Here is a 15,424-nt window from a genome sequence, read left to right as displayed (position 1 = left end):
ACCTTTAAAGACCCTATCTTCAAACACAGTCACATTTGATGTGATAGGGATTAGGATTTCAGCAAATGGATTTGGGGGAAGGGACAGAAGATAGCCTGTAACAGAAAAAAGAAACCAAAGCCTAGTAAGAAACATTTGTCTGTCGATTAGGAGGGCATACTGTATGCCTGAAATGTCATGGATAAAAAGATTATGAAAATGGAATTATGCTAAGAAACCTAGTATCAATTCAATATTGAAGTTTGTTACAGTTACCCTGACTGAAAAGGTAAGGGGGTGTTAAGGAATGCACTATTCAAGGGAAAGGTCCTATTGGAGCCTCAGAGCCTCCACATCTTCATCAACAAAACAACATTCGTGATTCAGACACTATTAAAAATATATCTTTAGGATTTACATCAGTTATTTCAATGTGGTGCAATAACAGGGGAACAACATAGGTCCCTTGCATAAGGATGATTTCCTTCAACTACTTTTTTACTCTCAAATCCCTAAAATATCCTACAAGTGTCTGTTTCACCAGAAGTACATCACGAAGCCAACATTCCAAATTGCTGGTGTTCCTCTCTGGTGTGTTTCAGAAACTAACAAAGAAGGATCCAGAATGAGTAGCAGCAGGGTGTGTTCATATGTGCCCCAATGTAATTAAAAGTACAGGAGAGACATTTAGATAAACCTTATTACAAATCTGAAAAAATTGAGGTTCTACATTAGCTCTGTCCAATAGAAATATAATGGGGGTCATTTTATATTATTAAAAATTTTCTAGTAGGCCACATGGAAAAAGCATAAAGGAAACAGGTTAACTTAATTTTAGTAACATTTGTTTAACCCAACATATCAAAAATATTATCATTTCATCATGTAATCAATATAAAAGTTATTAATGAGGTATTTTATGTTCTCTTACTCTGTACTTAACTAAGTCTTTGAAATCCTGTGTGTATTTTATACTTGCAATCCATACCAATTTTCACTGGAAATACGATCTTCATTTAGATTTCATAAAATTACTATTACAAAAGTAGATTCATATATCCACATTGTTCCAAACTTAACTTTAAATCATTTTAATTTATTTAATTTATTATGAATTAAGCTCATTTATTTATAATAACTTAATCAAGTGTAAGTCTGTACATTTAAATTAATTAAAATTAAATTAAAAAAATTTAGTTCCTCAGTCATGCTAGAGACATTTGAAGTTCACATTAACCACATATAGCTGGTGGCTACAATGTTTGACAGCACAATTTTGAACACAATGGATGCAATTACATTAAAAAATAACTACAATTAAGGAAAATTATTAGACTCAACAGTATTTTTTCTTGTTCCTATTATGCTTTCATGACGGTTAATGATTTTTCTGACCCAAACAAGTCATAGGAAGAAGGCAGGGTGACCTAGTAAAATCACATAAGATGTTTGGATGACAGTCCTGTCTTTGTCCCAACTCATTGGGATGACCTTGAGAAAGTCATTTCATTCCTCATACCCTTGGCTTTCTCCTCTGTCAAAAGAAGGAGTTGGTCTAAAATCTCTTCCAGCTGTGATTTTTTGTAATCTTGAATTCACTGAGGAATCAAAGCTGACTTGTGTGACAGTAATTATGAGAACAATATTTTGTTTACATTAGAAAAAACTCTTTCTCTTCTTATTCATTACACTCACAACGCACAGGATAATACTGATGTACTACACTAGATTTTGTCAAGATGTCAATAGTTATGCAACTGAAAACCAAATCATCTAGAAACTTTGCCTCCCCTGAGTCAATAAGAGATCTTATAAGAGATGTCACCTTCCTGGGGAAACCAGCTGAGTCCCAGACCCTCCCATGTCCCTTTCTGTAAGAGCTAACTAGAGACCTTGTGTCAGGCAAGGCTTTCCAAATTTTGAGATTCATTGCCCATAAGATGATGAATGATACTTTTCAACAGAATGTCTTATTTAGATGATAGCTTTTACAGTAAAATGTATTGATTAAATTAGTAGCTATTTATTATTTTTAAGATTTTATTTATTTATTAATGAGAGACACACAGAGAGAGGCGGAGACAGAGACAGAGGGAGAAGCAGGCTCCATGCAGGAAGCCTGATGTGGGACTTGATCCTGGGACCCCGGGATCACACCCTGAGCCAAAGGCAGACACAACTGCTGACCCACCCAGGAGTTCCAATATGTGACAATTTATTTGCTTGCCTCCCCTTGAGTATTTAATGTGTTAACATTTAAAAAAATCCTATACTCTTCTGACTAAAATAGCAATATCGTATGTATTTAAATGTTTTGACATAGGCAGGATGATGATTTGATACAGAAGATCAAATCTTCTGTAATCTTAAAAAACATTTTCACCATTTTCAGGTATTTCTCTTCAGTCTTGTTTTCTATGTTTTTATTTTTATATTTGCCTCTTACCAAACTGGGGTCAATTGTATGTATGTGAAGGCTTTTCAGGTGTCAACGTGGCGAGGCTACCATCTCCACTGAGGCAATCAAGCACTAAGATGTGCTCTAAGTGGAAATGAAGGTTTTTAACTAATCTTGAGGACAGGAGATCATTCTGAGTTATCTGTGTGGCTTGATTTAATCAGTTAAAAGGACCTACAAGTAGGCTTTCAAAAGAGAGAGACTGGAAGACCCAGCCTGTGAACAATAGTATCAATCCACGAGCTCCACTGTGCACCCCTTCCTGACAGCCTGCCCTGTGGATTTCAGACTTATAATCATGTCAGACAATCCTTGTAATAAATCTCTTCATATATATATATACCTGATACTGGTTCTGCTTGTCTGGTCTCATCCTGGTTGATACAATATATACTTTTATAGTTTCTCATATCACTAAATTTTCTTCAAGACTATTTTAACATCTCCATTACAGTCCGTTATAAGTCTAAAGCCCATATCATTATTTGACATTTAAGTGACTTGTAAACTTCCTTCATTATAAGTAACACTGAACTGCAAATACTTGTACACAAATCATTGTGTGCATAAGCACTAGGCTTGCAGCAATATTTTACTTGCAGACTTCGCTCCACCAAAACATGGGGGACATCCACTTTGTGAAAAACACCATGCTGGCAGGCTTTGGGGAGGGACACCAAAATGAACAAGCCATAAAGGACATGCACAGTTACATTGCAGGAGGAAGGAGGTGAAAAGTACTTTTAGTGAAACAGCAAGTTCAGAGGATATTCTAAAAGAAAAGAGGGTATTTTTGACTGTGGGATGAAGTCAGTCTTTATGAAAGAGGGGGCATTTCAAAAATAAGGGCATTTAAGATATTTGGAGATGGACATTTCAGATGAAGGAGGAAATAGTAGTAAAAAGACACAGAGCTAGAAGCTTATTAAAAAAACAGGAGCACACAGTATTACAATAGTGAATAAAGTTAGAAAAGTTATGCAGAGGCCAGGTGTCAGAATTTTAGATAGTGTAAGGCTAAAGGATGTGGGCTTCATTCCACAACCCATGAGCTGGTGCTGGGGATAGGCCTGGATCTTGAGTCTGTAGTGATGTCTCTTCCACCTGGGTGCACATGTGCCAACCTGGACCTTGGGCCCACAAGGCCCAATACCTGGATCCATGGGAACCAGTCTGGTGCTGGGACCTGCTCAGAGCCTGGTATTGCAGGCACCAGTCTGAGGTTGACCTGGCACAAGGTGACCCTGGAGCCTGGGATAATGAGAGTCTGCTTGTAGCTTGGATCTCAGGGTGGCCTGGTGCTGGAGTGAGCCAGGGGCCTGTAGCTGGGGTAAGTCAAAAGTATGAGTTCTCAGGAGTTGGTCTGACAGTAGGTCCAGCTGGGAGCCTGGGTTTGCAGGTAACTGCCTGGCAGCTCTAGAATTTCTGAGGTCTCCAAGGCACAGCCAAAGTGTAAGAGTTCCAGTATAATACGGATGGAATCTTGTCTGTTGGCCTTCCCTAGAAGAGAAGCTCTACTGAAGTCCAGGCTCTTTTCTGGACAAGATCCCCTCAAGGGAGATTATACTCTCCAGAACTATGGTTCTCCACCTGACAGAGCTGACATGGGGCCTGAGTCAGTAAGATATGTGTATCAGATATGCCACCAGCAGAAAACCACTGCCCTAGGATCAGCCTAGACCTGAAGTATAAACCTGTTCCAAAATAGAATGCCAGAATGGATTTCCTGGGTCCAGTTTACCCAAAGGCCCTACCTTGAAACAGCTTTGGAAACTCATTACTATTGATGTGGAATTATAGGAGTGTGGCTTGAGGTCTGGGAGTATTTAGTCTGGGGCTTTTGACACATACCTGTCTGGGGAAAAAGAACAAAGCAGACTTGTACTTGGATGCTCTGGGGTACTTTGAGTTCATATTCTTAATCTTTATATAGTTAAGATTTGTCTTTTTATGTTATTTGGTATATATTTTCCTTAACACCTTCCTTCTTGGGCCGAAGAATGGGTTTTTCTTTAAGTGTACTAGAAATTCATTGTTTGCAGATGACTAAGCTGTAGACTAGACACAAAAGTACAGTGTCAGAGTTGACATGAAAGATTAAGAACCTTAGAACTCAGGAGACAGGTAAAATCTGATTAATTAAGTGTGTCTACAATATGTAAGTACCTATTTGGGGACACATAATAGCTTCTTAGAGGAATGGAAGTTATATCTTGCATTGTAAACTATTATGAGCTTTTTGAACCCGGTAGAAGCATATAACTGCTCTTGCTCTGAAATAGGGCTTCTCAGCCACAAAAGGACTAACCTTTAAGACTGGGTGGTTCTTTAAAATGGGAGCTATCCTGTGCATTATAGGATACTTAGCACCACTGTAGACTTTCCCAACTGGATGCCAGCAGAACGCCTGTACCTGTCATGAAAATTAAAAAATGGCTCCAGACATAGTCTAATGTCTTTTGAGAGGCAATTTCACCCCCAACTGAGAACATATTTAGGCTCTAGACCATGTTCTTTCAAACTATGGTCACTGTTTGGGTTACTTAGAGGTGCCCACACTGCAGAAATGGGTAGCTCATCAGGTATATGCTGTGTGCTGTTTTCTAAATGTCACTTGATTAAAAGGTGAATATCAAGACTTCCAGGTGTCGGTGATGTAGGAGACTATGGGCAGGCCTTGGGCTATGCAAACCCCCAGCTCATGTGTACAACTCAGAGTACACATGCAAATGTACATCCTCCTCTCCACCGTATGCCCAGCAGAGAATTGACAGTTTCATCAGATTTTCACAGGGTTTCGAGACCCAGACAAAATCTAAAACCTCTGCTTTGGCGAATCAAACAACCTAGGAGAGACTCAGAAGAAAAAAGAGAAAGCCAAGACTAGCAGAGATGGAGTGACAAATTCATCAAGACATTTTAAAGAATTGGTTCTATATATTTTAAAATTATTTTGGTGGTTAGTGGACATACAGAAAGAAGTGATGGTTAAATAACACTTTATGTCTAACTTCTTATTTTCATCTTTGCACAGAATCATACTCTTCTTTTTAAACATAGAATATAATAATACAGTTTAATCACGATTTTTGTGTAAGGCATTGTGCTGGTGTCAAAGGGTACTATAAAATTACGTATTGTCACACGATCTTTCTTTCTTTCTTTCTTTCTTTCTTTCTTTCTTTCTTTCTTTCTTTCTTTCTCTCTCTCTCTCTCTCTCTTTCTTTCTTTCTTTTTCTTTCTTTTTTTTTATTTTGATAAAATAGTGATCAGCTTATTTGTCTATTTGTTCTCATATTCATCCCCACCTTCCCCGGCCCTTCTGCGTATTTCATGGAGCTACATTTCTTAGGCTCCCTTTTCAACTGGTTTCCAGGTAGATTTGGCTAATGGTATTGGAGACCTGGTCAAGGGGAGAAGACCTTGGATGTAACTGGTTGGCAGTTCTGGCTGCTGCTGTGTCACCTCTAATGCTACAGCTCCTAGAAGACAGTTACACTCCCTGTGACCCCCCCCCTTCCCGTTGCTCTGGATCCTGGCAATATGATTTCTGCCCTTTTCTCTCATTATCTCACCAGCTCTAAGTGTAGGAAGAAGGGCTTTCTGCTATTGATCATCTCTGGCTTGTCTCATAAACCTATTTGTTTTGTCAACTCTTTTGTCACCTACCTAATAAATCCCCTCTATTGAATTCCCTCTAGAGGAAATACCTGGAATGGTTTGGTTTTCCTTGGCAAATACTGAATACAATAGGACTGGATAGTACATAAATTATTTTAATGAAAGGCAGACTAAAGGAGACACAGGGAGGGACAAAGGGCCTTAGGTTTTTAAGAGGAGAAATGAGTATATCTAGATCTGGTGAGACACTCCTTGGAAAAGCTCCCTGAAAGAGCTGGTCTTTGAGCTGGTCCTGCAAGGATAATGAGGATATTGATGGTAGAACAGGAAGTGACTGGTGCAAGACAAAAAGCACAACTCTCTGCTGAGAGAACAAAATAAGAAAAAGTATACAAACAAAAACCTACAACTATTTTGTAGGAGGAGAGTCAGGAATGCTATAGGTTTACGAGACTATAAACATATGAAATGGGACCATGCTGAGGAGGATCTAAATAGCAAGGTAAAAAGAATCTACTTTCTTAGTTCAGTAAGCCCTGGATATTGGACAAAAGATGTAATCTTTGAAGTTATGTTGACATTTCTTAGTCAGCATTTGTTTTCTTGTTATTTCAATGACTATTTGTTGAGTATCTAGATTCTGGAGAACATAGTGGGGGAAAAACATAAAAAAAAATCCCTTTCAGAACTTGTATTCTAGTGGATTTGCTTCATATCTATGAATAATTTTGATCACCCATAGCTTTGATTTAAACATAGGCTAGAAGTGGCCTTAGGAGATATTGGATGGATGCTGGTTGGGTGAGAGCTGGACAGGGAAGGAGCATTTACCATAGAGGCATCCCTCTTTTGGAAAACCACTCAGAAGCAATTACTAGTCCAGACTAGACCACTTTGTTTTAAATTACAGATATCGCCTCTGGTAGTATTCAAGGCCTCTTGCAAAAGAAAAGTTCTGACAGGAATCGGATCAAAGACAAGACTGAAATAAAATAAAAAGTTGTTCGATCAAAATAAATGCTGCTTTCTTTAATCAAAAAATGTTGGCTGCAATTTTTCTCAAGATAGCAAGTTTCTCTTCTTTCAGGAAGGCAGGTAAAAATAGGGCCAACTTGAGCCAAAACTGAAAAAGAGGCAAGTTTTATTCTTAATACCCCGAGTTCCAAATAGTGGGGATTTGCTTGCGGGTAGGTAGTTCTGTTTCCTTACTCAACTTAGAGGTGAGATAAGCTCTCACTTATCTTAGAGAAAAATCAAGGCTTTCCAACCATCTTGGAATGCATTTTATGCATTTTATGCACCTAGACTAAGCCAGGAGCACCTGTCATTGAGACTTTTCAGTGGTCCTCTCACTGATAATCCATATCTAATTAACTTCATCCCCCTTACCTGTATTTTCCCTTGCTGTGTGATCTATAATATATGTATATTCTAAAATACATATTTATATACTGTGTATATTTATATGTGATTACATATATACATATACATATGTCTGCATATGTATATGTATATTTAAACCCTTAAATCCGTCTGTGGCTTCTTTCCTTCCCTTCCTATGCTTCTGGCATCATCCTACACCCCCAAACCCCCATCTCTCTTTCTCAACACTTTCCCCTGATTAATATGAACTTTAGCCCTCACTTAGGGCTCTTTCCTCAGAGGAGTCCTAGAGGACATTTACCAGTTTAGGTCTCCTAGCCCATTGCACTGTCCCATAGCCCCTGTATGTCTCCATCGTGACATATATCATGCTAATAATTAGTTATTGTAGGCCATCTCCTGTTAAACCCTAGGCTCCATGACAGCTGTGATTGTGTTTGATGCAAATCTATATTTTAAGTGCCTACTAAAGTTGATGGCACATGGTAACTTCCCAGTAAAGATAGAATTAATAATTATTGTTTATTAATGAAAGGATTAGGGGTACCTGGGTGGCTCAGTGATTAAGTGCCTGCCTTAATAGGATACTTAGCACCACCTGGCTCAAGCCAGGATCTTGGGATCAAATACTGCATTGGGCTCCCTGCAGGGAGCCTGCTTCTCTTCTGCCTATGTCTCTGCCTCTCTCTGTGAAGAAATAAATAATTTTTTTTTTTTAAGAAAGGATTGAATCTTGTTTTTGGAATGGGCTTGTGGGTTTCCTCCCCATATCTTATACATTTCACACATTAGGATAGGTTACAAAACAAATTCAGAGGTGAGAACCTCAAAGCATTAGCCGAGAATTCTATGTCTCTGAGCATCTTTACAAGCTGATTTAGGATTCTAACTTCTCAGAGGAGTTTGTATAAACAATGCATAGTATTTTGAAAAACGAGTATGTTTCATATTCCAAACAGAAAGATATCTTTTAGACCAAACACTAATGGATTTTTCTATAATTCCTTCTTTAAATGGCTGCATGCAAGCCAAATAAAATATTGTTTGGTTAGCAAGCTAGCAATGCCAGCAGGTGGTTGTTAGCAAGACATTTCTGCTGCGTTATCATAATCTAAATTAGTGCAAGTATGCTATAAAGGCTTTCTGTGTCTGAGACTTTCTCCCATCTCACCTAAGTATCTGGAAGTTACCATCTTAGGCAACATAACAACAGTGAGTATTGCCCTTACAACTCAGCATTCTTAAGGCCTGCTTGCTCCAAGGATTCCTAAATTTTAGATTGATTACCTCACAAAAAGCAGGTCTGATGTTTTAATAAATCAAGAATAAATTAAGGTAATAATAAGGCTCTTTCTTCGAATCACATAGCATCCAGATACTGGAGTCAGAAGAAAATATTCCAGAATAGGAGTCACTTCTGTAATGCATAAACTAGATCTAAGACATAATGTCAGTAACGTCTTTCCTCAGGGATGGGGCTGGCCAATTAGTCGTGGGGCTCAAAATTGTTTAAGAATCTCCTTCCTTCACGTATCCCAGGATGCTATCCTGTTACAGAGGGACTTTATACTCTGCGAGGCACACACAAGTGAAGACATTATTCTGCGTTGTGAAATCTTGCACAGAGGAAATTTACAGGTTGAATGTGGTCAGAGGTAGAGTTTGGGATTAAAACCCCAGGAATTTCTTTGGTTTTGATGCCAGACAGCACTCTTCCCTTCCCTCTGAGGAAATCAGCTTTGGGAAAAATCTAACAAGAAGACCAGTGTGGCATCTCACTGTGGCTTTTAGAAGGATCCTCTTAAGTGGCATTTACAAAAGTGCATTCATTTAAAGGTTACATCCTCAAGTGAACAAATCTGCATTCAGTGATTTAATAGTGAATGGAAGCTTTGGACTTTGGTCAAAGGTATCAGAGTTTGAACTGATTAGAACACTCCCAGCTGATCAAAATCAAACTGAGTTATTTGTGATTTTCTACAATTTTCACAGAGGAAAGTTGACACTAAAAATACTCTAGAGGTTGAATTTCACAGCCATTATTGTTTTAATTATGAGTCTTCTGTCCTCTCTTCATTGAGGCTTTTTGGAATTCGCATCAAAGGAATATAAAAATGGAACATTGAAAATGTTTTGACTGAGAAGTGGATAGTTTTAAATTGTAGGACCCAGTAAGTTTACTCTTTTATTCCCTCTTATTTCCTACATGACTCAAATGTTCAACCAAAAGTATTAAGACATACTTAAATTCAGACCAAAAATTGATCTTTCACTCTTTGTTCCTGCTTCTAATACATTTTTAATACCAGGGCTTTTTTCTTCCAGTAGCTCTACATATTTAAGGTACTTTATTACAATGTTAGTGATCAGAAACTTAATCTAAAGACATAATGAAGTCAACCCTAAGGATGGGATTTGATGACATTACAGAAATATTAGCATCAGAATGAAAGTAAGAAAACCAAACAACTAAAACTAATTGTATTACTTTTTCATTTTTCTACATGATTTAAGATGCGTGTTTTAAAGGATGAGGTAATGCATCATAGTGTCTGGTGAGCTTAAAAATATAACTATTGGGATCCCTGGGTGGCGCAGTGGTTTAGCGCCTGCCTTCGGCCCAGGGCGCGATCCTGGAGACCCGGGATCGAATCCCACGTCGGGCTCCCGGTGCATGGAGCCTGCTTCTCCCTTTGCCTGTGTCTCTGCCTCTCTCTCTCTCTGTGTGACTATCATAAATAAATAAAAATTAAAAAAATATATATATAACTATTGGGATAAAAATATAATTACTATAATTATCAAGCTTCATGATATCTTTTATTATTTTACTATAGGTTTCTAGTTTAATATTGGTTAAAACATTAATTTCAATATTGCATATTTAATATACTAAATGTAGCTGAGTATGTCATTAGCATATACATACTAACATTTTTAATTTGCCCAGCTGTGAGACTTGACTTTAAAATTGAGGGGAAGCAAAAAGATACTCTAATTTTAATATTGCCAGATCTAAAATTTTGCCTTACACATTCTTTATGCAATTTCATGAAATTCTCCTCAAACCTGGAGAAGCACTTTATGGATTCATTGAGCATCAGCACAAACTAAAGAGTAATGAGCTCATTTTCATAGAATGAAGCTTATTATAATTCCAGCTGTTGAAAACTTGCACAGCTGGATACTGGCTGTAATACAGAGCTCTCATCTGCTAGTGAAAAAAAAAGTTCCAATTTAAACTTGTAACAAAGGCTCTTTCTATAACTTTGAGGAAACCGTTTTTCACTGAAATCCATGTGTGTGACTTAATATAAAACTAAAACATGACCAGTCCTTTTAAAAATACATTTGTACCCATTTATTTAAAAAAAAAATTAAGGTTAAAAACAGCTTGACAACACAGCTTATTCTGGTTAGAATATAGGGCACGCCAGAAGGAAATAATATTTCAAAGCCAAATCCGAGATACAGAAAATTGGAGTAAATCATCCCAGATTCTGCACGAGGCAGTGAGGAGGAGGGATTTGGGGCTGCTATTTCAAGAATCTGAAGATATAAGATGCTTAGAGAATTTGAGGCAGGGAGAAGTGGGTGCTATGGCCACTATTAAAGAAATAAAAATCCATTAATTCCTGCAATAGTGTGAGGCATAGCCTTACAATTAGGTAGAGATGATGATCAGCCCACGGCTCTCATTTACTCAATTACCTGGCAGTAACTGAGCATCCATTAGTACAAGTTATATCCCATGTGTTGCTGTCACACTGCTTTCTGCATTTTCATCACAGCCTGATCCACTGCCAATGGTAACTGCTTACTCTTGAGGTCATCCTTGATTGCTCCTTCTCTTCCATACTCCATATCTGACACATCCCCAAGTCCTGACACTTGGCTCTTCATATGACTTCCACCAGCATACCCTTGTCCAAGCCACCAGTTCTTTTTTTTTTTTTTAAGATTTTATTTATTTATTCATGAGAGACACACACACACACCCACAGAGCCAGAGACACAGGCAGAGGGAGAAGCAGACTCCATGCAGGGAGCCTGATATGGGACTTGATCCCAGGACTCCAGGATCACACCCTGAGCCAAAGGCAGGCACTAAACTGCTGAGCCACCCAGGGATTCCCCAAGCCACCAGTTCTGATGTTCCATCAGGAATACTGTCATAGCCCTGTCTCCCTGCCCACCCTGCTGGTAGCTAATCATCTACATAGCAGTGACAGTGATGCTTCTACAAACTTAAATATAAACACCTCAATCCACTGCCCAAAACCCTCCAATGACTTCCTTAAACATAGAAGCAGAATCCAAGATCCTTATGGAGGTGTATACGGTCCTGCATACTCTGGCCCTAGCCATGTCTCGCCATTCTCCCTTTCCTGCTCAATAACCCAGTCACACTGGATTCCTTAGTGTTCTTCCAATACATCAGGCACGTTTCTACCCAGAAGCATTTACACTGCTGTTCCTTCTGCCTGGAAAGTTCTTTCTCCATATCCTCTACTTCACATGGCCATTCCTCCTGCTGTTTCTTAAACTCTTGACACGGTTGGTATCCTTTTGTGATATATTCTTCTCTTTGTTGCATCTTCACCATCCGATCCATCTTCTACCTACTACCACCAGAGTGACCTCTCTGAAGCACATATATGATCTGGTCTCCCCCATGCAGTGAGTCCTTCAGTGGCTACTACTGCCTATAAGAATGAATTATTCTCTACAGCCTTAATAATCTATTCTTTTGGTTTGCTCTGCTCCCATTTCTCAACCTCCACTTTAAAAAGAAAAAGGTTTATTTGTTTATCTATTAAGAAAGAGAGAGAGAGGGAGAGAGTGCAAACAGGGGGAGGGCAGAAGGAGAGGGAGAAGAAGGAAGCAGACTCCTGGCTGAGTACAGAGCCAGATACAGATCTCACAACTCTGAGATCCAGACCTAAGCCAAAATCAAAAGTCAGACACTGAACTGACTGGCCACCCAGACACCCCTCCACCTCCACTTTATAATCCAGCCACAACAGCCCATTCCTTCCCACTTCTACCTGTTTTCCTTATTTCAAAACTATATTCTATCTGCCAGGCTCTCATTCTTCTCCCAGGGAACTTCTACACCAGGAATTCATAGGAAGAATATACATGTGGGCAGTATTCGTGGAAGAAGAAAGACAAACCAGGTGCAGAAAGAGAAGACCTTGGATATGTGAGAGGAGGAGAGAGGGACCCTCCAGACAGGGAGATGCTTGACGACAAGTCAGAGAAGTGGCGGTGTGTCCTGCAGGCATCACTCTTTGAGATGCCCTGAGGCAACTGGAGAATGCAAAATGGAGAGATGGGAAAATGAGAATAGGGAGGTAGCATGACTGGGGGCCAGTTATAGAAGCCAGGCAGAGGCATGGGGCAGGGGCTTGAGATGGTCAGGGCTTTTCAGAATATTATAGGAATTAAAAGGTGTATGGAAAGTCTCTAACACGGTATTGGGCATAGAAGTTTCTCTCAACTTGCAGTAGTTGAAATTAGCAATAAAGATTTGAGTTTTTGATCAAGGTAACAACGAAAGCAGAGTTTTCCTACTGGAACAGGTGGCAAATGTGTGTCCCAAGACAGCCGCCTCCAAACTCAAACCCAAGGCCTGTTTATGAATTTGACGAAATTGGTTCTGAAATCTACTTTTTTTCCAAATATATCTGGTTCTAGTTTTAATTAAATAAATATACTTTCAGGATAGTCTTATGGATTTTCTTCTTTCCGGGACAGTTTTAGGTTTGCAAACATATCATGCAAATGATGATATTAAACATGATTTACAATTTGCTTGAAATACACTCATGACCCAGTGAGTGAGCTTACCTATGCCATGTGCCCTTTCACTACAGTCCAAAATAGATTAGTCCAACCTTATATCTTGTGACAGAAGAGTAAAGATGTATATTTAACTCCAAACTACTGCATTGTAAATGTCTTTAAGATTTAAATGTAAAAGGTGGTAATATTCCTTCAGTGATAAAATTTTAAGTGTAAAGAACTCAAGTCATGGCAAATACTATGTCTTAATGCATTGAAGGACATTTTCCATGAACCATGGAGTATACAGGAAGTATAATACAAGTGCTGGCTGTGTGTCTGGAATGTCTACAATAGCATCCCACTACAGCCTTCAGACTTTGGAGACCTGTAAATCCCCGGTATGTGACTTTCATTTTTTTAAAGAAGCTGACTTTACAGTGCCCTTGAGTACTATGATTTCTACATTACAAAGAGCGACCTACCAAGTGAAATTAAAATCTTTAAAAATGTTTAGTGGAGTGGGTGAGTGGTTCTCGAAAGCTGCAAAATAAAAACTTGCCCTGTGAAGAGACTACTGGGGACTTTGGAATTCCATGAAGATTTTTGTCAGCCACAGAGATGACAAATAAATGCACAGGGATGGCTCACGTCCTGAGAAAAGGTTTTTGAGGGGACAATGGAAATTTAAAGAAGCGAGACAGGTTGATATTATTTTGAACTTTTTGAAGTATATAGGCTTTCATTTAATTCCTCCTCAGCTGTCTTCTGTTGTGTTGGACAGTTGGTCATTCATATAGTATCCTTTTCTTGCTCACTCAAGTTTTATAGAAACTATGTGCAGCAGGACCGGCTACATAATTTTTGAGGCCCAGTATAATAAATATTACTGGTCTTCTTGTTCATAAGTAAGGAATTCCAGCAGGGTTGCAGCCCAGCTTTACACCAAGCAAGGGGTCTTCTAAGTACAGGGTTTTGTGAAGCTGTGCAGGTTGCGTGCACAGGAAGCTGGCTCTGATTTATAGGTAAATGGCAGTAAGAGAGGACCCAGATTCACCACTTCACACATGAGATGCCAGAGTATATTCAGTATTTTAATTAATTAAGTATGCAATAGCACTTAACCAACACTATCTTCTGAATTCCTAAACAGCGTTCCAATTTCTTCCAGCCAATAAGCACTGTTTCTTTCAAATTATAAGAATTAATCCAACCATATTCTGGAAAAAATGTACTATTTTGCTCTTTATTACTTCTGTGCGAGGGACAACTGCCATAAATATTTTGTATTTATTGGGAACTTTTCTAGACGCTGCGATATAGCAGTGAACAAAGTAAGATCTTTGTTCTTGTTAGTATACATTCATTCTAATGAGACAGTTTCATACTTTGGCAAAGACCTCTACAGGGTTTTTTGTTTTGTTTTGTTTTTGTTTTTTAAGGAATCTGTAACTAGGAAGGCTTTTCCTTGAAATGGCTGTGCTTTTAGTTTTGATGAGCTTAATTTTGGTTAGGCAAAATAAAAACAATTTTTTGGAGAAAAAAGTGATTTAAGGCAATATGACTCAGTAAATACACTTTAATTAATTTATATCATTTATTAAGCTTAATGCATAAGGAACAAAGAACTTGGTTATCATTTCTACTTAATTGATAACTTCTTTCTTGTATCATCCTTCGGCGGTTTTCTTCCTGTGATTTATGTCCATGTGTTGAGTAAGTTTTCATCTTTTTCATTGTGTCCATTTTCCAGTGACCATATACAAAAAAACAAGAATCAGACAATAAAGGAATAAATGTGCAACACTTTTTTTTTTAGAACAGCATCAAATTTTTCTTTTCTTTTCTCTCTCCATTATTTCTCCCTTTTTATAAAATATAACCTCACTCTTTCATTTGTGATTTGGTTGGGACTATAGATTCACCCATAATTTTACATTGAAGATGCTTGCTGTGTACATAATTTTCATGAATCACAATGGCTTTGTAAGTATTTTGTTATAGAGAGAAGTTCTTTTGAGGTCAAGTGAGGTTTCTTTTCCTATCATAGATCCTCTGCTTGCAGCAGTCCTATTGAATTTAGTCAACAGAAAAGTACTAAACCTGTCAAACTAATATTTTTTATTTCAGATGCATTTAAACTCTCTTAGAAATATTGTATCTTTTCTTCTCATTATCAAACTCTATATTCTGTGT

General features: G+C 38.3%; 1 long non-coding RNA gene across 5 annotated transcripts in view; it reads left to right on the top strand.

The window, feature by feature from the left end:
* Positions 1 to 15,424, top strand: part of LOC144305754 (uncharacterized) — a 66,824-nt gene that overhangs the window by 31,951 nt on the left and 19,449 nt on the right. The gene's annotated exons all lie outside the window — the stretch shown is intronic.

Source organism: Canis aureus, chromosome 36, assembly GCF_053574225.1.
Source record: "Canis aureus isolate CA01 chromosome 36, VMU_Caureus_v.1.0, whole genome shotgun sequence".
Lineage (NCBI taxonomy): Eukaryota > Metazoa > Chordata > Mammalia > Carnivora > Canidae > Canis > Canis aureus.
Note: the sequence above shows the minus strand (reverse complement) of the source record. Positions and strands in the feature narration are given on the sequence as shown.